At 48.0% G+C, this 24,218-nt stretch overlaps 1 long non-coding RNA gene across 2 annotated transcripts; it reads right to left on the reverse strand.

The window, feature by feature from the left end:
* Window positions 1-3,081: 3,081 nt before the first annotated feature.
* On the reverse strand, window positions 3,082-13,478 carry LOC131404789 (uncharacterized). 2 transcript variants are annotated; one of them, XR_009219855.1, is made up of 3 exons: window positions 13,364-13,478; window positions 3,793-4,036; window positions 3,082-3,547 (listed from the first exon to the last, which is right to left on the reverse strand). It is a non-coding gene; the product is annotated as an uncharacterized LOC131404789 (long non-coding RNA). The 2 variants fall into 2 exon arrangements; XR_009219854.1 differs by having other exon boundaries at window positions 3,082-3,654.
* Between the last annotated feature and the right edge of the window lie 10,740 nt (window positions 13,479-24,218).

A 24,218-nucleotide genomic window follows, 5' to 3' on the forward strand; every position in this document is an offset into this window, starting at 1 on the left:
TTAAAATTACATTTAGATTTTCAGTGGGAAAAACTACTTCCATCCAGGAAAAAAAAGTACTATTTTTATTTTCCACAGCACGCAAAGATATATGGGTAAGTAACACATTTCTGGAGTCAACCCTTTCTCCTGTAACCCACTTCCCAGTCTCAGCTTCCTGGACCAAGAGGCCAGCCCCCGCCACTCTGGCCCTCCTGCTCTGCAGGTGGAGCTGGTCATTCACATAGGTGACAACCTGCCCTGAAGGGATATCAGGGGCCTTGACGGGATCCCAGTGCCCGGAAAATGCCTGTATGACATCTCACAGGAGATAAAATATCTTGGGTTCCCTAAAGAGAGGTCAAGTTTCAAAGCACACTGACCACCCAGAGGAAATACCGTATCTTAAATCGGCACTAAGATCCATAGATGTCCTGTGAGCGGGTTTGAATAGAAGGGAGGAGGAAGTGGGATCTGGAGGCCCTAAAGCTTGAGAAAGGAGGAGAATGGGATTCAGGAGAGGAAGAAAAAGACTCATGAACGGAAAGCAGAGGAGCTTCATTTTCCATTTAGACAAATGACGGATTAGGCCTCATCCTATTTGTCATATGTATTCATTTGCACTTTTCCCTTCATTTCTATTGTTTGAAGCCCATGATGAAATGGCAACTGTATAGAGAACAAACTGTCAGAAACCAGTAGAAACTGATTTCTGGCCAGAGCCTCTAGGTTTGATTGATGAATGCTGCCTGAGCACCCCTCTCCTTCTCAGAGAAACATCTGATTCCTCCAGGCACTGAAGTGGTCCCTAACGCCCTGAGGTTAATTGATAGAATAATTTTCATGGAGTTTCATAATGCATAGAAGTGAAATAAGAGTGACCGCGATTTCTTTTTCAGTGAAATGCCTGAATCCTTCAGAACATATTTTGACCCAACACCAAGACAGGTAAGCGCTGGATCATTCTGCCTAGGGCAGGATTTGTGCGTGGACGGAGCTTCCCACTGCACAATCAGGAGATTAGTACTAAAAAAGATGTCCCCGGAGAGGTTACAGGTGGCCATAGAGTCATTACCTATGAACCTGTGTAACATTTGGTACTATTATTCATAAGACAGTTGCCTTGTATGATTAGATTATGTTATTTATGAACATTATTTTATTGCCTCTTCTACATGAGGAGCGCTTTGAAAGCATCCATCATGGTAAAACACGGCCTTTGCGAGCTTAAAGTCTCAGATGCGAAAACTGTCTATGATCTTGAGAAAATAATGTAAACCCTCTGAATTTCTGTTTCTTCCTCTACTAAATAGGATAATATTTCCTACCTTGCAGGTTTGTGAGGATTAAATTTAAGTAGAAGGCACACAGTATATCCTTAACAAATCAGAACCATTATTATTCTCATTGTGAGAAACAGTATAAATAGGGACTTGCTGCTGACTTCAGAGGCAGTTCACTGATTTGGGAGAATATGGTGTTTAAGTCTTTGAATTTGACATTATTTATAGCAGCTGCCACTAAGATCGTTAATATCCAAAGTATTTAGCCCCTTCCACGTTCACGTGGGTATTGTGCAAAGAAAATGAAACAAACATGAATTCTGAAGAGACGGTGAGATCTGGGCAAATGGGATGGAAGTCAAGGAACTTGGTTGGTCACCAAAGAACCAAATTGAGTCGCACTTGTGGGCAGGAAAAAATGGTTTCTATGTTTATTGCACAACCCACAACAAAGGAGATTGAACAAGCTAGCAGGGGAGCTAGCACCATGCATACGCAATTCTTGCTTCCCTCCTTGTTCCCTTTTCAGTCACGTGTATGCATAATCCTACTTTGGTATAATACAATTTGTATATTTAACAATAGAAGCATTTTCCATGTTGCTATACAGCCTTTATAACCATTATTTTATTTTTTCCCAGTTTTATTGAGATATAATTGACATATAACATTGTATTAGTTTAAGGTGTACAACATGACTTGATATATGTATATATTGTGAAATGATTGTCACAGTAACTTTAATTAACATCCATCACCCTCATGTAGTTACAAAGTTTTTCCTTGTGATGAGAACTTTGAAGATCTAGTCTCTTAGCAACTTTCAAATAACCTTTATTTTAAATAACTGCATGATATTCCAATGAGACTGATATACCGTAATTTACTTAATGGTTCCCTACTCATGGACATTCATTCATTCACATATTTGACTTTACTGAGCATTTACAATTTTGTCAGGGTTTATCCTAGGAGCTGGAAATACAAAACGGTGTCCCCCTCTCAAAATGCTCAAAGATCCACAACACAAATCATCAGAGTCCTCAGCGCTTGATCAGATGCTGTACAGGAGCGAAGGAAACTAGAGCCCAGGGAGGCGGCGTGCCCTCCTGCGGACGGGACACGTGCGGCAGACTCAGCCCTCACTGTTGGAATCAGGCGTGGCCATGGCTTTTCCTTTGAACAAAGGAGGACTGTGATGCTTGGGAAGCCCCCATTTCGTTGTTTTAAGCCCCTCATGCCTCTCTGCCCCCCCAGCACTCACCCTCACCTTCCAGTTTGTCACCTTCTCTCAGCTCCCTCCATCTCAATGAGATAAAAAGGCCTGAAGTATAATCCAGATTGTGTTTGCATTTTAAATTGGTGTAGTCTAACTGGGTAAAGCTCAGACAGTCTCAATTGTCCAATAAGACAGACTATGCAAAGCTTTGCACCTGCTTGTGTCCCTGAAGTCACTCTGCTTTGGGCTGGTGCCTCCTTGACCTGTGAGTAAATGTGGATTTCCTTGGCACTGGAAACCTGGCATTCCTGGCACCGGGCGGAAGAACCATTTCCACCCCCCAAATGGGGAGAGCGCTCCCTCTACTGGTCTTTTCACAAACTGTTTCAGATTCATTGCTGAAATGAGTGTGTGTGTGTGTGTGTGTGTGTGTGTGTGTGTGTGTGTGTGTGTGTTTCGGGGAAGGGGGACAGGGATGTGCCAGTTCATTTCAGCCATATCCCCAAATCAGGAGGGTCATGTGCCCCAAACACACTCACACTCACATTCACATGTTAAACAAGTGAGCGTCCCCCACCCCCCACCCCCGCCCCCGGCCCCGTCTGGGCAGCACAGCCCGGGCAGTGGTGAAACGTCAGCCATCAACAACCTTCACATTTCTAGTGACACTTCCAGGCCAAATAACGGGATGGTTGGTGAACGTGCTGACTCAGCTTAACCGTCTGCACAATTTCTGTAAAATGGGAAAGAAGACTGTTTTTCACCAGAGGCTGCTCCAGTGTGGAATCGTGAACACTCCTGTGGCCCTCGGGGTGCCCTCTGGCCACGCTGCTCCAGGCCCAGCCTGGTGGTACAATGGTGGGCTTCCTTCCACAGACATCCCTCAGCTCAGCGGAGTGCTTTCTCCATTCCTCCTCCCTGCCGACCAAAGTAGGGGGCCTGTGCTGAAACACGACAGGTTCATGCTGGGCAAAAGGATTTGAACACTGTGTTAGTTTCCAAGCCAGGTTACTTGGGGGATCTGTGGAAACACGCTCTCCAAGTTGGGGTAGACACTTGTCTGAGCCTGGAAGAGTGAAAGCTTCCTTTAGTAGGTGACATCATTCCTCAGTGTTTCTCCCTGTCACATGCTTCTCAGGCAGGCTCCCAAAACTTCTTCACCTGCTGGCGCATCTAGAGGAGGATACTATTTATATAACACACTGGGGCAAATGGATGAGGCTGCCCTGACTGGAAGCCCCCTGTTGTGACCCCCAGTACCCCAGGCCCTGCCTCCCACCCCAGGGCTCAGGGCTCACTATCACGGCATACCTTAACCCAGAGGTTCTCCGACTTGAGTGTGCCTCAGAATCATCTGGAAGCCTTGTTAAAACACAGGGCTGAGGGGCCAGCCTGGTGGCGCAAGCGGTTAAATGCGCGTGCTCCGCTGCGCCGGCCCGGGGTTCACCGCTTCGGATCCCGTTTGCCCACAGACGCACTGCTTGTCAGGCCATGCTGTGGCGGCGTCCCATATACAGCGGAGGAAGAGGGGCACGGATGTTAGCCCAGGGCCAGTCTTCCTCAGCAAAAAGAGGAGGATTGGCAGATGTTAGCACAGGGCTGATCTCCTCACAAAAACAAAAACAAAAAACACAGGGCTGAGTCCCTCTCCCTGAGGTTCTGCAGGTCTGAGGTTGAGCCCAAGAACTGGTATTCCTAACAAGTTCCCAGGTGATGCCGATGCTGCTGGCCCAGGACCACACTTTGAGAACGCCTGCCTGCAGTAGCTGCCTGCTGGCCTTGCTTCCCCAGGCAGGCAGAGCGCACACGCTGCCTCTTCGGGTGGGTCCACCTGGGCTCAGCACCCCTCCCCATGGATGCTCCCCCGGCTGCCTCTGGCCTCACTGGACACATGACCTGGCTCTTCTTTTCATCATCCAGATGGGAGGCGTTTGTACTTCCCTCGTGAAGAGGAACTAGGTAGAGATTTGGTTTCTCAGACACCCAGACAGTTCCGAGCCCGGCGGGCGCATCTGTGACTGTTGTGGAGAAAGAACGCAGATGGCGCGGCTGGCCCGTCTCCAGCCTGCCTGGGACCACACGCCACCGGACACCTGCTTCTGTGCAGAAACCAACTCAGCCACCCCCGGGAGCCCTGGGGAGGGCCAGGCTGATTCCTAGAGAGTGTCAGCTGTCGCTCTTCCCTCAGATGTTTATCTTCTCCCTCCCCTTCCTTTTGGGCTGATTCAGAAACAGGGTAGATTTGAGATGGGAGCAGGGGACTCTGCTGTGAGGAAAGGAGGGTTGGAAAAACCAGCTTCTAGGAAAGCAGCTTCCTCCCTGGTGAAGACAGCACTAACACCTCCTTCCCACAGCCCCGTGATTGCCACTAAGCGAGGAAAGCAAGCAACACCTTTACCTGGTTTGGAGAAAAGGTAGCAAAAGAGAGACGAGGCTCTGCCCCAGAACCTGGGCAGGAAGTTCACTACTTCCAACAGGGAAAACTCCTAGGCTTGACACTAGAGCCTCTTCCTTCTGAGAGAGTAGAGGCTGGGAAAGACAAATGCTTGTAGTCTTGATTTTTATGCTCTAGGAATCACCTAGTGATCCCCAGGACGGCCATGCTGGGTCAGACTCCCACAGGACACCACTTCCCTGAATTATTCACTTCTAGAACTGTCAAGTATGGGTTTGCCTAACCCTTCCTCTGCCTGTTTGTTTTCCCTGTTTTATTTGTAAGGATAATGAGTTGTCTGATAAAGACTTCCTTTTTCTTCTTTAAATTATCTCTTAAAATTCAAGGTCTCCTCTGGGTTTCTGTCTCACAGGTTAATTACGGGATTTGTTTGTTTATTCATTCAACAAACATTTAACAGCGCTTTGGGCCAGGGGTTGGGGTTGCAGAGCCAAGGAAGACCTGATGCCAGCTGTCATAGTCTAGGGAGGACAGACATATGGAGAATTTTAATGGTGCAACAGTGCTAAGGAGGGGTCTGTGCCGCGTGCTGTGGCACATTAGTGAGGATGAACTCGTGGTGGGGGTGCGGTGGACAGGGAGTGGGTGAGGGAAGTGGGTGGCAGAGCCGATGTTTGAGCTGAGCCTGACAGGAGCATGCACCTGCGCCCCGTGGGACCTCCCCTAGTTTTTTGCTTTTTCCCACACAGACAGGAGTTTCTGCCGTTAGCAAAGTACAAATGCATTTAAAACCTGACCTCCCCAGTCCTCTTTCTAATCTCAAGTTTCCTTCTGGACTGTCTCAGCTGACTTTCCCAAAAGGACATGAGGGTGATATATTTTTGTGTGTTCCTGTCACTTCATCACCCTCCAGGGACAGGTGGGCTCTTTTTTTTTTTTTTTTATTTTTTTCCCCCAAAGCCCCAGTAGATAGTTGTACGTCATAGCTGTACATCCTTCTAGTTGCTGTATGTGGGACGCAGCCTCAGCATGGCGGGAGAAGCAGTGCATCTGTGCGCACCCAGGATCCGAACCCGGGCCGCCAGCAGTGGAGCGCACGCACTTAACTGCTAAGCCACGGGGCCGGCAGGTGGGCTCTTGAGAAACGAGAAAGAGTCTCCCGAATTTGAATGGTTTGCAGGAACTCTATCTGGGCAGGGGACCAGATCCCATGATAAACCCAAAACTCAAATTTAGTTTGCACAGAAATAACCAGGGATGCTTGTAATTAACAAACAAAACAACCCCCCTCTAGATTGTTCAAGCCCACTCCCAGAAATGGATTCCCTAGAGCCAGCATGGGGCCATGGAATTTTTCGCAAGCATCCCAGGTGCTTCTGAAGCAGTTGGGCAGCGGGTACCTTTTCCTCTGAACACTCTTACCACCTATTTGGAGGACTGCCTGGGATATTGATGAGGAGGGAGATTCCTCCAGAAAACAAAGTTCTGGGGGGCTTGGAAGATCTGACCACGTCCCTAGCTTAGGAAGGAGCCCCCAGATAACCACCTGGGGCATCGTCCAGGGTTGGGGAGAGTGCTCATTGGTGGCTCCTCTGCAGAAGGGCCCACAGGCACCATCACTGGTCCATTATTGGCTCCTGACTAAAGGGTTAGGGTCCTGCTTTAGGAGGGGATAATAATCTGCTCCATCTGTTGAGAACATTACACTTCCCGGAGGGCTTCATCCACCTGATCTCATTTGACCATCACAACCACCCTGGGAGGGAGGCAGGTTTTGATTCATATGACCATGGCAGACGCAAAGATGGCTGGGAGGGGCTTCAGCGTCGCCCTGGCTCCCAGCCCCCAACTCACCCCTCACGAGCCTGTCATCTAAGTACAATGGTGTATATGTGCTTGTAGACAACTTCCCAGCACCCCACCTCCTTCCTTAGGACCACTAGGTGCCTCCTGGAAAACACACTGGAGCCTCACTGGTTACAGCCATTTTGCAGAAGAGTCAACTCAGACTCAGCCTCGCCAAAAGCCACAGAGCTAGAAAAGAGTGGAGCTGGGACTCGGGCAGATTCCCAGGGCCAGCCTCTCTCCTGTTCACACTGCCTCCTTGGGAAAAGGAAGGCCAGAAAACCCAGGCTGGGAGTGGCTGGCAGCAGCCTCAGCCTCAGGCAGGTAACGTGAGCACGCAGGCGCCAGTCCATCCTGGTGACCCAGAGGGACGTACGTCTCCAAGGAGGAGTCAGCAATGATTATCAACCTTGAAGGGAGTCAGGTGCTGGCGCTCTGAGCCCTGGCACAAACCTGCTCCTGGCGCTTCTGCCTCCCAACCCCCACGGGACAGTTGCCTGGATTGCTCCATGGCACTAGGCCCTGTGCAGACCCCCAAGAAAAAAGGTCTCCCACACCTAGTCCGTCTGGGGCAGCCGCCCCTGGTGCAGTCAAGGCAGCCCAGTTTCTATGCCCATCCCATCCTCTGGGCCTTGCAGTGAGGATCTGGGTCAGTGACAAAAGGGTCAGTCAGGGAAGAACTTCCAGGAACATAGAGGTGGACCCTCTGGGAGTCTAATTATGATGATGATCATAAGCCACGCTGGCAATTCCCAAACTTGGGGATCCTTGGGATCTTTTGGCAAGGCAAAAGTCCAACGAACCACCCACATACTCCTGAATCAGACTCCCAGAGAGAACTTGAGGTTCGCATATGTCAGGCTCTTTGATGACAACTGTATATTGAATAAAGTTTAAAGCATAAATCCCTCCATGCTTTTCTCGTGTTTACTTGAGTGACGGTTATGTAGTTGTGAGTCTGCAGCAGAAAATGTATCTTAAAAAGTGACTTTGGTTTGCGGTGACCTGTACTGTGAGGTGGCTGTGGCCCAGCTGGTGGACGCAGGGGAACAGTGGGGCCTCTGGAGACCACTATCCCAGGCTCGGCTGGGCTCCTCCACCTGGGGCTCGTGGTGGCCAGGCTGCTCCATGCTGCTCCAGGGTCCCCATCTGTCGCTCCTCTGGACGAGGTGAGCTGCTGCATTGCTCCCCGCTCCTGCATTGTTCTGCTCTGCACCCCCTGGCTAGGAGCCCTGAGGGTGGTGACGGGCACCCTCCGGACGTCAGTCTTGCCCCAGGATGGGGAGGCTTTCCCTCCGACCTGGGGACAGTGAGGGGAGGCTCTCCCTCTAACCAGTGCCCCAGGTCCCTAAGTTGGCTGGAGCTGCCTCCCTTATCAGAGCTGCTGTTGAAGCATTTACAACGGGCCTGAGAGCAGAGAGCAGGGCAGCTAAGGAAGGAGGCTATCTCCTGCTGTTGGATCCCGTGGTTTTCTCAGTGTGAGAACTGCCTTGTGTGATGGTCAGCCCAGAGGGGTTCTGCGGTGGGGAAGTGGGCAGTAGAGAGTGGTGGACAGAGCATATGTAGGCTTCGGTATTAGATCTTAGAGTCAATGTTTGCCCTGCCTCTTACTAGCCGTATGAATTTGGGCAGGTTCCTAACCTCTCTGGGCTGAGACTTAGCACCTGTGTGTTGGGAATTAGGTGCGAGTGGGTTAAACCAGGCGGAGACTTCGGGTTCCCCCCACAGCACCGGCTGCCCTACAGACACTGGTTTCCTTGCCCTTCCTCCTCCCCCAGAGTCTGCTTCTCCAGTGCACCGTCAGGCCAAGCCAGATGTCAGGACTGAACAGCCTACTCAGCAAGCTGTGTGCATCCCCTGGGAACCCCACAGCTGTCAGCTCCTTCCATAAAAGCACAAAATCAGAGCCAAAACCCAGAGGGCTGAACTTCCTGCCCCGCTGTGTCTCAGGTCAGGGGCAAGGGAGAAAGCAAGTGGCCTTTGTCCCCAGCCATTTCCTCCTGTTGAGCTCAGATGTCACCCCCACCCCTGCATTCCTCACCAAACAGGCTGAGGGGCCCGCGCCCTGAGGGATCATCTCATTTTCTTTTCTCCCTCTGCTCCCCACCCCAGGGTCCCCAAGCTCCTGACAGGGAGGGCCAAACCAGGTGAGCCCTCAGGCTTTGCCGCCCAGTTATGAACTGTCCACGGACAGACTTGGGTGAGCCTCCTGCTGGGCCTGTGGATTCCTCAGCGCTTTCCAGAAGTTGCTTCCTAACATTCTAGGTACTATTACCAGCGCTGCCGCCACAGGCCGAGTTTGTACGGAGCTGGAAGCTGGGCTGTTGTTCCGTCTATGGCCACTGGGTGGCAGTGTGAAACACTTTCCTATCTGCACCCTCGCGCCGGAGCTGCATCCCTGTCGCAGGGATTCTAGACTTGTGTGTGCACCAGAATCACACAGGGCTTGTTCGAACGCTTCTGTCCTGTCTCCTTCTAGCTGTGTGACTTGGGGCAGGTTATTAATCTTTCTGAGCTGATTTTCTGATTCAGCAGGTCTGAGGTGGGACTGAGAATTTGCATTTCTAACAAGTTCCTAGGTGATATGGCTGCTGCTGATCAGGGGATAGTGTCAGGGCTAAGAGCCCCTTCCCAGCTCCTGGGAGCCCAGCGGCCTGGGGTCAAACTCCCAGATCTCACAGGAAGCGGGCGGAGGGAGGTGGCCACAGGTCTCCTTCCTGGAAGGCTCCTCTGCCAAGACCCACCGCCACCTCCCCCCCCAACATCCTTTGTCCCATTGAATCCCTAGAGCACCTCTCCACCAAAGCCCTCAATGGCCAAATAATAACCTTTCTCCAACCACAGGAGCTCAATAGAGGGTAGGCTCCATGGGAGAGAGAACAGGAATTGGAAGAAAGTAACTGGAGAAGGTCAGAGAGGAAGGAGATGTGAAGAGAGTGCCCCGCACATGTGCAATGGTCCCAGTGCCCATCCCAGGCAGGATAACCGCCTCCCATGTTGGGGACCTGAGATGGGGAGACAGCGGCCTTGCCAGCTAAGAAGACCCCCAGAGGCCAGGCCCTGGAGGACCCCTCCTGCACTTCTTCCTGGCACCTTTCCCAGGCTCTTTGTGGCATGTGGCTGAGTTCTGGTCAGTGGAATGTAGATGGAGGTGATGCCATTCCTTACCTGGCCTACAAAAAGCCCCCCTGTCATCCTCCACTCTCTCAGCTTGTGTGCCACTTGGATGTCAAAGCCCTGACCTGCTTTGAGGATGATGCAGCCTCTGGCACCCTAAATGATTGCATGGAGCAGAGCACCCCTCCCAGGCCCGTTAGACTTGAATGAACTCCTTCTGAATTAAACCACTGAGATTTCAGGATCTACCTGTTAAAGCATCTAGCATTCTCTTAACCAATGTATCAGACACCTGCCCTGATGGGAAATGAGAAAGAGCAGATGCCACCACAACATACAATCTGGATGGCCTCTCCTTTAGCTTAATCAGAACAAGTACATTTAACTTCTCCCTCTCTAGGACAATGACAGTCAGCACCTACTGTGAGCATTATCACGTGCCAGCCACTGCTTTGCCTTCGTTAATTCATTTACTCTTCACAACAACGTGAAAGGTAGTACTATTATAATTCCCATTTTGAAGATGCAGATCTGAGGCGGGTGCTGTTAGGTAGTGTGTCCAAGGTCACATAGTAATGGCCTCTAGTTAGGAGACAGACGCACAGTCTGGATCCAGACTGTCTGTGGCCTGCACACCCTGAATGACACCATCTTCTCCCCAGGGACTCAAGGCCCTGCCCTCGGCTGCGAGGAGCTGCAGCTGAGTTGTGAAGACACGGTGTGTACTTGAGAGTGTGCATTTGGGATCAGGGGGCAGAATTATTCTGACCCTATGGTCACTTGCTAAATGCAGATATGATGACCCCCACAGTTGAAGGAGGAGGAAGGAGGAAAGGAAGGTGGCATTAACGCAGCAAGGACAGTCCCTAGTAACCTTAGGGATTTGATGAAATAATGTGCGAGTTTGGGGAACACTGTGTGACTCAACAGACTCCCAAACTTCCCTTCCCTTCCTGCTCTCTGCACCAGCCTACACACTGCTCGTTAGGCTCGTGGTTTCAGGTCTGTCCAGAGGGTCTGGCTCGGTCACTGTTGTGTCCCCAGCCACTAGAACAGTGCCAGGCACATAGTCGGCACTTAGTAAATGCTTGAGGAATGAATTAACCTGGAGAAACACAGCTGGCTGGAACTTGGCAGTAGGAGCCTGTCCACTTGGAGTCTCAAATCATCGACTCTTATGGGCAGCGGAACTCTCAAGAAGCATCTGGTCCAAGACTTGATTCTATGGAGGGCTGCCTGCCAATCATCCCCTCTCCTTTCCTTAAAGGCTTAATGAACTTCAGGGCTGACTGGGACCTTCAGAAACCATCTAGCCCACGGGTCTCAAACTTGGCTGTGTGCAGTATTCTAGTTTGTGGGGTACTGATGCCTGGACCCTTTAATCTCCTAAAGATTCTGATTTAAATGGTCTGGGCTGCAGCTCCCCGGGTGATTCTAATATGCAGGTTGTGTGTGCACCAGGATTATCCAGTGACCTCGTGGCAGGGCTGAATCCCAAATCCGGCGAGGGCTCTTCTCTACTCCAAACGCATTGCTATTATCTTCTGAAAATTCATTTTAGGATCTCCTGGCTTTTATGGCAGAAGGTTCTTCCCAAGGTCACACCCTTTAAGCCTTTCCTTGATCTGCCCAGAGTGGATTTAGTTTTAATCCAGAGTTTTAATCCAGCCCAGAACGCAGCTTCTCTCAGATCCTCCTTCCTGCTCTGTGCCGTCTTCCCTCTACAACCACGTACACTGGTGTCTTCAGCTTCTTGGGGTGGGCTTCAACGCACCTCCCCTCCAGCAGCTCTTTTCTCTACTCTCCGTCCCCGGCCAGTCTGTTTCTGGCCTTCCTTCCTCCACCTCAGCCGCCTTTAACCCCCTCATTCTTCTCCTGGCTAACATCCTCCCAGATCCTCCCTCCCACACTGAGCTGTTCCTGGCAAGACGCGGAAAAAAGTGAGTTTTGCCTCCTTCTTTTTCATTTCTCCTCATTGATGACTCCCCTCAGCTCTGCAAAGGGAGGGCTGGCCCCAGAGGACCCAGCTGGCAAACAGCTAACTTGAGTCCGTCTGCCTCACAGCTGGCAAACAGCTAACTTGAGTCACAGCCTTGGAACCCACACAATCTGCTTTCATTTATTTAAAAAACAAACCACCAGCAGCCAAAAAAACCACAGTGATAAAGGTTTGGTGAAAGATGATCCAGAGTAGGTAAACTGTTCTTTAATCAGCAGTGCAGTAAATAAACCCTCTCCTGGGGAGCCTCACTGAGAGTATTTTGGGCAGTCTGCAAGTTTTTAACCCTCATTAGCCCCAACTAAAAATGGACCCACTGGAATTTTTACAAGGAGCTATTAAGCATCGAGTAGAACTGTCAATACATTGTCACAAACAGTCTTACCAATCCCTCATGAGCACAGGAGGCTGTTTTGTTCCTGTCTTCCAGGGGTGAAATCATTGCTGCTCTCATCCCTGACAAGTTCTCCACCTCCCAGCCATGCCCCTGGGCTCTCCAGAACATTTTCTGCTGCCTTTTAGAACTTTGCCAATCGTTTCTATTTCAAGCATGTTACAGCCAATGAAGTCATCAGTCCCCTATGTGTAAGGAGCTCAGACACCTAATATTGAGCCACCTGATGGTGAATGGGAAGCACCGAGCACAGTGTTTCTGAGCCTAGCAGGGGCTCTACACACAGCTAGGGCATTATTTTCCGGGTGCTTCCTCGTGCAGGACCTTATCTAATCCTACCAGAACTCCCGTGAGGTGGGTGTTATTGGACCAATTTTCAGAAGAGTTACATGGCTCAGCTGAGTCTTCGCAGTGCTCTTTGCACTGACTGTGCCTTAAAGCAATTCTGGATCATGACGATCCTCATTTTCCTGAAGGCAGGGGGTTTAGAGTCTGCACACAGGAATATTGCCAAAGGCAGAGAATCATGGCCAAGGGGAGAGAGAGGAGGAAAAAGGAGTGTAGAAAAACCGTCTAGCCCAGAGGGGGCAAACTGGACATTGTACACCACACATGGCCCGTGGATATGTCTTAATTGGCCTGCACACTGTATCATGATGGCATTTGTTGCCAATAATTGAAAAACCGCAACATTTCCCCAAAAGATCCAGACTTCCAAGTTTGTCTTGAAAAACTGTAGCTCTGAGAACACCAGCCACTTGGCCCACCCTTGGTTGCAGCTGACTAGCGGCTGCCCTCTCTGAAGGGGCCTGCCCTCTCCGGTCTGCCACAGTCCCCACTCGGCTGACTTCACTCATTTCTGTCATCTCCCTGACCCCTGTTGACATTTGAGGTTATGGCCCCTGATCTACTTCCACCTTCCCTCCTCCTATAAGAAAAACAGGACCCTGAGAGGTGAAGAGATCGAAGTCAAAGGCAAACGGGGTGACCTTAAGAAAGCCACTTAGCTTCCCTGTGCGCAATTTCCCCATCTATAAATTGGAATATTGGTGATGCCTGTCTTAGTCTGCTTCAGCTGCCATAACAAAATACCACAGACTGGGGGGCTTAAACAACAGACATATTTTCTCACAGTTCTGGAGGCTGGAAGTCCAAGATCAAGGTGCCAGCAAATCTGGTTTCTGGTGAGAGTTCTCTTCCCGGCTTGTAGACAGTCACCTTCTTGCTGTGGCTTCACACGGCCTTTCCTTGGTGCCTGCATGTGCTGCGGCGTAGGGGCAAGCTCTCTGTGTCTATTCTTATTAGAACACTATCCTATCAAATCAGAGCCCCACCCATATTGTCACCAATTAGGCACCTCGAGAAACTCAAAGGTGGGTTTGGAAGCAGTTAACTGTTTTTCCAAGTTGTTTCTTTTCCTTTTGTGTGTTAAGGAGATGTAAACACCAACCATCCTGAAACTGACCAAGCCTCACCACAAGAGCTACACCCATGACCTTTGCCTTGTTTTTAATGCAAAGATCTCTCCAAGAGGAGCTTAGGCCTCATTATGTGGAAGTATGTTCTCCAACTCAGCCTGCATAAGAGAATACCAACCTCTCCCTTTTGAATATTTGTTCCCCAACTGAAATAAAAGTTCCTGCTTCCCTTTGTTCCGGGACGCCATGACTTTGGAAATGATTCCTCATGGCCTCCTATTTGCTGCAAATACACTTTATGAGACAACTTCCACTGGTGTAGAGTCTTATTTAACTCAACAGGAGGTGAGCCCATTGGTTTGGCAACAATATGACCTCATTTAAAATTAGTTTTTCCTTAAAGCCCCCATCTCCAAATACAGCCACACTGCAGGGTTAGGGCTTCAACATATGAATTTTGGGGGGACACAATTCAGTCCATAGCCGTGCTCATTTCCTAGGGTGGTTGTGTGAGGATGGAATGAGTAAATGCAGGAAAAGCTCTCAGAGCAGTGTCGGGCACGTGGTATGTACTCAGTAAACGTTAGCAATAGGATATGATGATAATATTGAGGGTGCGGGCTTCCTCTGTAGCTTTTTGTAGTGCTTCTTCTGCCAAAAGATACGTTTATCATGGGCACCCACCCTGCTCCCCAAACAGCTGTTGTCTTTCATAAGGCCAGGGAAAGTGTTTCATTAAGAAAGGAAGAATTGCAGGCCTATTCCTAATGCTGACCCCTTACCTCAAATTGGATACTCAGGAGCATCAAGGGACACTGTCAACAAGAGATTCCTTGATCCTCTCCTCAGGGAAAGTTGAACCACCTCCCTACACAACCCTGGGCTCACACTCTATTCAGCATACCCAGGCAGACATCCAGCCTCTGAATGTGCTTCCACTCATGGTCTGGATACATGAATGCCTTTTCTCCCTCTTGTGTTAAGTCCTTGTTACATCTAACTGTCTCTCCTTTCCATCTCCATGTGTGTGAAATTCCCCCAGAAGACAATGGGGCCTGTGCCTGGGCCCTGAAGATGGAGGTGCACTCATTGTCTCTGTTTACCCCCAAATCCACTTTCTGCTCTGCTCTCTGCCCAAGAGGCTGCCCTCAGTGGACTGGGCTCCTGTCTCCAGCCCTCACTGGGCTCCTTCAGGTGTAGGGCAGGTAACAGCTTCCAGGTTCCTGGTCCTGGGTTCCTCACCATCCTTAATGGTTCCCTCCATCTTGCCAATGCCTCTGTCAACAGGCCCTTCAAAAATGTATTTCATTTGAAGCTTTTTGAGAGTTTCACCCGTTTCCTGCTTGGCCCCTGACGGGTATAAGCGAAATCTGATCTGTACATAGTTTTTCAGGAGCCAGTGGAGAGATCTGAACCCAGAAAACCTGCTCAGTGGCCAGGCATGATGGGGCACGCACTCATCCCGCTCAGGGAAGATTGTCCAACTCCAATTTCCATGAATATTCACAACACACATCCTGTGGCATTCACCAGATACCTAGAGGTGGCTACCTGCCTTGCCCAGGATGTTACAGGCAGAGCTAACATTGGCAGGTGGAGCGCCCCTCATATCACTGATGCGTATCATATGCACCTCCATAGCAACAGCTTTAGGTCTCGTTTAGCAGACTGGGCAGGCCCGGGTCAGTGTGTTCCCATTTTCTTTTGGGACACGGATGCTATCTTGTTAAACTTGTTTTATTTACATCTTCCTAACATGCCAGAGAACCAAAAGGGGAGCTTCCCCACATAACCCCAGCAGTCCCAAGGCATCTGAGCAACTATCCCTCTCTGTGGAATCTCAGGAAAGCCCCACAGAGGCCAAATCCTTGCAAGATGGTTGCTGCTCGAGACTGAGTGTTGTGTCCCTCCAAAATTCATATGTTAAATCCTAACCCCAAAGTGATGGGGTTTGAAGGTGGAGCCTTTGGGAGGTGATTTGGTCATGAGAGTGGAGCCCTCATGAATGGGATTAGTGCCCTTATAAAAGAGACCCCAGAGAGCTCCTCTGTCCCTTCCACCATGTGAGGACACAATGAAAAGACAGCCATCTATGAACCAGGAGGCAGGCCCTCATCAGACACCAAATCTGCCAGTGCCTGGATCTTGGACTTCCCAAACTGAGGAACTGTGTGAAATAAATGTTTGTTGTTTATAAGCCATGCAGTCTGTGGTATTTTTGTTATAGCAGCCCAAACTGACTAAGACAGTTGCTTTCCTAGGAAGGGACAGACACAGAGCCTCTGACTGCACTATCGAGAAGGAGACAACAGGTTTCTCCCTGGAGGCTGCCATTGTAAGAGAAGGCAGTAGTTTTACAGTAGATGATCCTCTTCTTCTGTGGTCAAAAAGTAGTTCTAATCCAAGAGAGTCTTAAATTTCTTGCTCCCTCTAGCCAAATGTCCTCAAAGCACCTTAGCACCCTAAACCTGGCAGGAAGGACCATTGTTCAGGCCCCCACTGCTGCCAGTGGATTATTCAGGCCCAGTGTGGTCCTTTCCTTGGTGGCTCCCTTAGTCTTGGTCATTTTGTTTCTAATTCTCCTCCACGTTCCCCCATTGCTGGCGTCCCTTCTCCAAGGGACAGCTTAGAAAAATAGATGAACCTGAAATTCAAGGGACTTCCCTGGGAGGTAAAAGTTTGAAGCATCAGGACAGTAAAACTTTCTGATCATAAGAATGTTTGGAATTGTCTGTGATTACCATTTAAATCTATGTTCTTCCTGCTATTATAAAAAAGACAAGAAAAGAAAAGAAAGCAAAGGAAAAGGAAAAAGAGTTGACTGAAGAGAACTAGGTTTAATCCCCACTTCTGACACTTACTAATTGTATCATCTCAGGCAAGTTATCTAACCTTTTAAAACCTCAATTTCTTCCTTTGTAAAGTGGAAATCATAATGCCTGTCTCACAGGGTTATTATGGTAGACATTTATTATGTTTTCAGGAGTAATTCAGTCCCCATCCTTTTTTAAACTTTCTACTTGGAAATAATTTCAAACTTACAGAAAAGTGGCAAGAATATGAATAGTGCAAAGAATGCACATATACCCTTTACCTAGATTCATCCACTGTTAACATTATACCTTCTTTCCTTCATCATTTTCTCTCTCTGTACACACACACACTATACACACACACGCTGGGTCTTTTTTTCTGAACCACTTGAGATAAGCTACATATATTATGGCCCTTTTCCTCTATATACCTCATGTATATTTCCTAAGAATAAGAATAAGGATATCCTCTTATGTCACTATAGTACAGTTATTAACTTAAGTAAAGTTAACATAGATACAATACTTTTATCTAATCAAATATCTGTATACCAATTTTGTCAATTGACCCAATAATACCATTTCCACCATTTTATCTGCAGGTCAAGATCTCGTTTATGCTCAGATACCACATTTACTAGTCATGTTTCTCTTTCTTTTTTTTTTTTTTTTCCCTTTTTCTCCCCAAAGCCCCAGTAGATAGTTGTATGTCATAGTTGCACATCCTTCTAGTTGCTGTATGTGGGACGCTGCCTCAGCATGGCCAGACAAGTGGTGCCTCGGTGCGTGCCTGGGATCTGAACCCGGGCCACCAGTAGCAGAGCGCGCGCATCTAACCGCTAAGCCATGGGGCCAGCCCCCACTAGTCATGTTTCTTTACTCTTCCTTAATCTGGAACATTTCCACAGATTTTCTTTGTCTTTTATTACATTGATAATTTTAAAAATATAGTTTTTTAAATAGAACTTTCCTTATTTTGGATTGGTCTGATGTTTCTTCATGATTAGATTCATGTTATGGATTCTCAGCCAGAATACTGCACAGGGGATGGTGTGTCCCCTTCTCAGGTCATCACATCTGGAGACACATGATGTCCATCTGCCCATCATTGGTGATGTTAATTTTGATCACCTGGTCAAGGTGTTGTGTGATTACTCTACTGAATAGTTACTACTCTTTCCCTTGCAACTAATAAGCAATCTGGAGGAAGACACTTTAAGACCATGCAGATATCCTGCTCCTCAAATTGTCCCACTTGATTTAGCATCCACTTGTGACTCATGGCTGAAATAATCTTTAATATGATAGTTTCCAAATGATGATGTTCTAACTCTAGCACTCTCTCCACATTCACATTCTACCATAAGCAAGAGCCTTCCCTTCTTCCCCATTTATCTATTTATAATCAATATGGACTCACAGATTCCTACTTTTTTCAATAGTTTGTAATCCATTACTGCAGTTAATTATTTTGTGCTCAAACTGTCCCGAATTTGACCAGTGGGAGCCCCTTTAAGCTGATTCTTTGTCCTTGTGTCCTTGTGAAATGCCCTCATCATTGTTTTTAAGCAATTACTTTTTGACATAACAAGATATTCTGGGCTCACCTTATATTTACCTTACACAAGCCATGGAACCAGCCATTTCACCAAGGAGCCCTGGTTCCTTTTGAGGGAGAATGGTATTTAGATACCAAGACAGGGTGCTTGGTATCCTCATTGCTACAGAGGAATCTGCTTCTTGGCCCTTTCAACAGATGGTGCTAGCAAATGTATGTATAAAATAATATAGTATACACATGCATGTATATGTACATGTATACATGAATATACATGTATTTTAGAAATAATGAGTTCACATCAATATCTTTAACTCCAATTCATCCTACTTTTTTGCTTTCCCCTATTCCGTATTTGTATATTCCTTCTTCCATAGTGAAAACACTGTCTCCCAACAATACCAATACATTTACTCATTTGCTTAATCCTATCAGACATCTAAAACAGTTTCAGAATTATGCAGCCTCCTTTGAACACTCTCGTTATGTCTGGGGAATTTCCCACCGTATGAATCTCTTTTCCTTCAGATAGAATCTGGAAAAGTCCCCCTTCAATTTTCTTTGCAAGTAGGGCACAAACAAGTGACATGAGTTCCACCAGTCACAGTCACCACATTCAATCAACGTGAGACGTTGATTCACAACAAAACAGGGGGAGGAAAGAGGCTCTGCACTGAACATCCATTTTGCTGGTAAGGGTGGGTGAGGGCTGAATAGTCTGGATTTGAGGACTCACTGAGGGTGTTAAGTCGAGCTCTACACAGAAATGGCATTGGAAGTGGCAGCAAGAGTCACTCTAGTAAAGTCACATTGGAGGCGATGCAAGTTGTATGGTCTAGTATTAAGGTGGTGGCAGCAATTCCTCATCAGTCCAGTTCTGCAACCCGGTTTTGGCTATTGACCTCAGAAGCTTAACCTCAAGCCTGGTTCTCTATTCCTCTCAACATTTCTGTGAGCTACTCAGCATTCTTTTATTTATTTATTTAATTTTTCTTCCCCCAAAGCCCCAGTAGATAGTTGTATGTCATAGGTGCACATCCTTCTAGCTGCTGCATGTGGGACGTGGCCCCAGCACGGCCAGAGAAGCGGTGCGTCGGTGTGCGCCCGGGATCCGCGCCCGGGATCCGAACCCGGGCCGCCAACAGCGGAGCGCGCGCACTCAACTGTCAAGCCACGGGGCCAGCCCAGCATTCTTTTAATAGATGCTTTTTCTGCTTGGTCAACCAGAATCAGCATTGGTGCTTATTTTGAAGAATTCTGCCTGATAAACTTTCCCTATCCTGGTTCATTTGCCTATCTTTTCCTCTAAAATTCTTAACTTTGATTTTCACATTTAGATAATTAACTCATCTGGAATTTTTTTCAAATTTTTTCTTAAGGCTACATCTTAACCTAGGTTCTCTAGTACTTGCTTCTCAAAGTGTGGTGCTCACCAGGCAGCATCACTGGGAGCTTGTTAGAAATGTGGAATCTCAGGCCTCATCCCAGACCCACTGAATCAGAATCTTCACTTTTTTTTTTTAATAATTTAATTAATTAATTTATTTTTTCCCCCAAAGCCCCAGTAGATAGTTGTATGTCATAGCTGCACATCCTTCTAGTTGCTGTATGTGGGACGCGGCCTCAGCATGGCCGCAGAAGAGGTGCGTTGGTGCGCGCCCAGGATCCGAACCCGGGCCGCTGGCAGCGAAGCTCATGCACTTAACCGCCAAGCCACAGGGCTGGCCCAGAATCTTCGCTTTAATGAGACCCTTAGGTGATTTGAAATTTGAGAACTTCTGCCCTAAAAACAGAGCCTGATGCAAGGATTAAGAGCTGATGCTTCATTTGAGGGGCGCTAACTCACAACAGGAAGAGTAGGGAAAAAGAGAAGTCAGGCAGGGAAAGCTGGGAAACAATGCAAGGTGATGGGTTTCTACTCCGGCCTCTGCTTCAACTGAGCCTTTAGTGACTAAGCAGGTTGCTTGGCAGGTGTGAGCACTTGACCATGTGGCAAGTCTTTGGACAGGTTGTACAGAGAAACTGTGCCTCAGAGAAATCCAACAATGGGGCAGGTAAGGGAATTTATCTTCATAAACCTCCCATTTCATGTTTCCCATTGGTTGCCCCACAGGGAGTTAACACCTATGCTTCTGGGTTATATCTAAACTCCATCTCTTTAAGTGCCATTCAGAAGCCAGATTTCACATCCAGTTGTATGGTATTTCATCCAAGTCTGGAAGTAGTAGGAGGAGCTAGAGCTGGCCAGCTTGGCTATATAACAGCAGCCAAAGAGAAAGGCTTAGGCAGTGAAACAGCGTGGAGATGGTTGGCTGCATCAGCAGCCAGGCCAAGGGAATCTGAGAAGGCATTATAAGATACATCCAATACAGTCTACCCATTCACCAATCAGAAAAGTTGTAGGGAGTAACATGTCAATGGATGAGACATTCTGTAAGCCCTTAGTGGTGGTGCTGGTTGAAGCCCTGTGGACAATCAAAGCAAATCCATATACGGTATATATGTTGATGACGATATGATTCTGGAAATCACTGTTCTTTCCAGGACAGAAGGCATGCACTTCCATTATATATAGCTCCTTTTTCAGACTATGAAGCTGCCATTCTTTTTCTTTTCTTTCTTTCTTTTTCTTTTTAGAATAAAACACCCTCACTTCTTTTCCAAGAGAGGAAGTACAAATTCATTCAGTTATGAAGTTCCCTTCAAGGTTGTGGCCAGTTGCAATCTCCTAGCAGACCTAAGGGAAGAGGGCCAATGAGTAAAGCTACAGTCAGCTTGATTCAAGCTATTATAGCTGGTCCTAAGGCTATAATCGATATTCATTATCTCCCTTCTCACCCATCCATTCTAGACTTCCTTCACTCTTGCCCAACATTTCAGCTGGTTTATCTAGATTGGTTGCCTGACTGGGTGGTCTTCACACTTGGGAGAGGGTCTGAAGTTCTTAGTTGAACTGCCCTTATGGAATTGTAATTGCTATCATTGTGAAATTATTGCTTTACCAGGCATGGAAGTACTAAGAGATATCCCAGTGAATCCCCTGGGTTCCCTGCAACCTAGGAGGAGCAATCCAGGCTCCTTGAGGTAATTAGAATTTCTATACTTGAACTCCTTTCTTTGCTCACCAGCTTGAAGTGGCCAAACCAGCCAAGTAGCAGTCCCCACTTCCAGGTCAGTGGAACCTTACTGTGCACCTGGCAGAGCTATCTCCCTGGAAACCAGAACCTCTCACATAGCAGAGTCCAAAGCTCCAGGGACAAAAAGCACAAATTCCTCAAGGGGAGTCACTGGGTGTAATAGTGAAAGGTGCCACTTCTACTTCCATCCCTTGGTTCCTGGATTCATTCTTTCTAGCTATTGAGGACTAGCATATTGGTCATGAGTTCAAAGCATACTATACCCTGGAGGACTGTGACACAACTCTGCAAAGTATTGTCCCCTAGCTTTGCCTTAACTGAGTTTCAACAGGCTTTTCCACTATATTATCAGGTCAGCTGCTTCTGGGTGTGGGATACATGGCAAGACCAGTACACTATGGTCATGAGCCCATTGTTGCCCCCTCTTTCACCATAAAATGGGTCTCTTGTTCTGAGAAAATGTTGTATGGGGTAACATGTCAATGGATAAGATATTCTGGAAGCTCTAGATGGTGATCCTGCCTGAAGCCCTGTGGGCAGGGAAGGCAAACCCACATATGGTGTTTATACCGATTGTGATAAAGTTAAGTCACTGCCTTCTCCAAGGTAAAATGTCCAATATAAATTTACCCGCTACCAGGCAGGTATCTGGCTTCCTTGAGGAATGCTGCTATATTGAGGGCTCAGCATCTGTCTTCGCAGTTGGCCAGTTGGGCTCACTCAGCAATGCCAATAGCTTTGGGCCAGATCTGGCTTAGATTTGGAAATTAGGTGTGGGTCTATGATTTTTCACTATGGTGACTGAAGTCAGCCTTCTGCTCACCAGCTATTCTTTCTGAATATACAAACCAAGCAGCACCCTGATTGGCTACTCATCTATCTCATCCTTGGTAGGGTGACCATAGGTATCAGTTTGACTGGGATGGCCCTGGTGTATACCAATTGTCCCCGTGTGATCATCACTAGCACCCCTTTTCACTCTCAAAAGTGCTCAATTTGGACAAAAAGTTATATGAACACCCTCCCTCTAGGAACACATAATCTATTAGCCAGCACCACGAGTCCCTGCAGAGAAAGTCACCCTGATGGCTCCTCCACCTTGCTGCCCATTGTGGTAAGCACGTCCACCTCGTCCTTTATGATTAAGTGCTCTCACCTGGCCTCTTCAATTCTGGGATTTTGTCATCTTCACTAATAGTAGGGAGCCCAGTTACACAGCAGCCTTTCCTCTACCATCAATCTTGGACTACAAGGATAGCCACTACCAACTGCTCAGAAAGCCTCCTTACTAGTGCATTCTTTATTGCCTTAGTGAAGGGAGCGTCCTCTGGGCTGGCCCAGGAAATTAGCCAGGTGGAGGGTTCTTGAGCCATACTAATAAACTCTTCTAATATTCCCTCCTTCCTGAGTCTTCTGACCCCTTCCTCAACACTACACAAGGAAGTCTGGCTTCTCCACTTCCTTATTATAGGCCATGGTTGAGACAAGCTTCAAAGAGCCAACCCAGGAAACTATCAGGACAAGCTCCAGGCATGCTTGCCAGAACATTAAATCCTGAGTTCTGTATGAGTATCTCCAAATCAGTGAATTCTCCCCATTGAGCTTTCTGCCTCACCCCCACCTTCAAATATAACATCTTCAAGATCCACCCCCACACACATTTCCACAGTTCCTGCCAGTATATGTTAGCCAAGTCCTACAACATCTTTGGCAGGTCTGCTTTTTCTCCCTGGAGCAAGACTTTTTCTTCCCAGTGTAGGCTGTGTTACAACTTGACTCTGGGTATTGGTGGAGGCAGTAAGTGGTGAGGCCAGGTCTTGAGGAGAACAAGCTATGGAGAAGGGGCTGTTCGCTGGGCAGCAGTATTCACTGGGAGTTTGAAGGGTCAAGACGCTCATCCACTGAGACATCCCTATTCCAGGTCCCAGGGCCCCACCCTTTCCCTATCAGAACTCTGACTTTGACATGGAAGCCTGTGAAGGCCATGCATTTAGTATCCTTTGCAGTTCTGCTACCCTGCGATCAGGTCCTGGGCTTGATTTTAAAAGTCCATCTTATGGCCGCAGGAAATAAGACTCTCCCTTAAGGTCACCATGCAGGCTGCCTGGTTTTCAGGGTATTCCATGAGTTGGTAATTAACTGCTCTGAGCCTGTCGTTCTCTGTTTCCAAGATCTCTGGTATCTTATAATTATCATTGTTTCCAAACTGATTGAGTCCCACAGCTACTTGATCTCCCAGTGTCTCCATCCGATTGACCCCAGTTAAACACAAGGGAAAGCTGTGGTCCTATCGCATATCAGAGTTATTACCTTCCCTCTTATCACCAGCAAAGGAGTATATTGATTTCAGACAGGTAGGCAACATAACCTCAAAATCCATCCTGAGGATCTGCTTTCTAGAACCACTTGTGGAACCAATTATCTTAGCTCAGTTTCCCTAGAAAACAGAATTAGAAGCAAAGATTAAATCTGATTGAGAAGGCAGCAAGAGTGAGTGAAAAAGGAAATGGGGTAGGCTAGGATGAGAAGAAACGCAAGGTGATGTGTGATCATGCAGGTAACTGCTTCCTGACCAGCTGTGAAGAGCCATGCAGGTTCCTCAGTAGGCAGGTCGGCTCAGCCATGCAGGGCAGCTCCAGACGGGCTGTGTTGGAAAATCATGACTCGGAACAGTCCATATAAGGGAGGAAGAAAAGAGAATTTACCTGCCCAGCTCCCTCCCATCTCCTGTTTCTCATTGATCCAAATGCTTCCCACAGGCAATTAATTCCCTAAGATGCATCATCTAGCCCCTTTGATGGCTGCTTAGAAGCCACATCCTGCAGTGTGGTATTTCGTCTGAGTCCAGAAGCAGTGGAGGCGTCCGAGACTCCAGACGTGTGCCTGGCCGGCCTGGCTGTGCAGCAGCAGCCAAGAGGGACTTGGCTGGGCCAGTGACTAGTCAGTCCCAGGTGGGTGGACTGCACAGATTTGGGTGGCTGTGGAGGTAGCTGTGGAGCCAGGAGAAAGGCAAGGTCTAGCGGATGCGAGGAGACACATGAGACGCATCTGATACGCCCAT

The sequence above is a fragment of the Diceros bicornis genome, chromosome 4 (assembly GCF_020826845.1).
Source record: "Diceros bicornis minor isolate mBicDic1 chromosome 4, mDicBic1.mat.cur, whole genome shotgun sequence".
Lineage (NCBI taxonomy): Eukaryota > Metazoa > Chordata > Mammalia > Perissodactyla > Rhinocerotidae > Diceros > Diceros bicornis.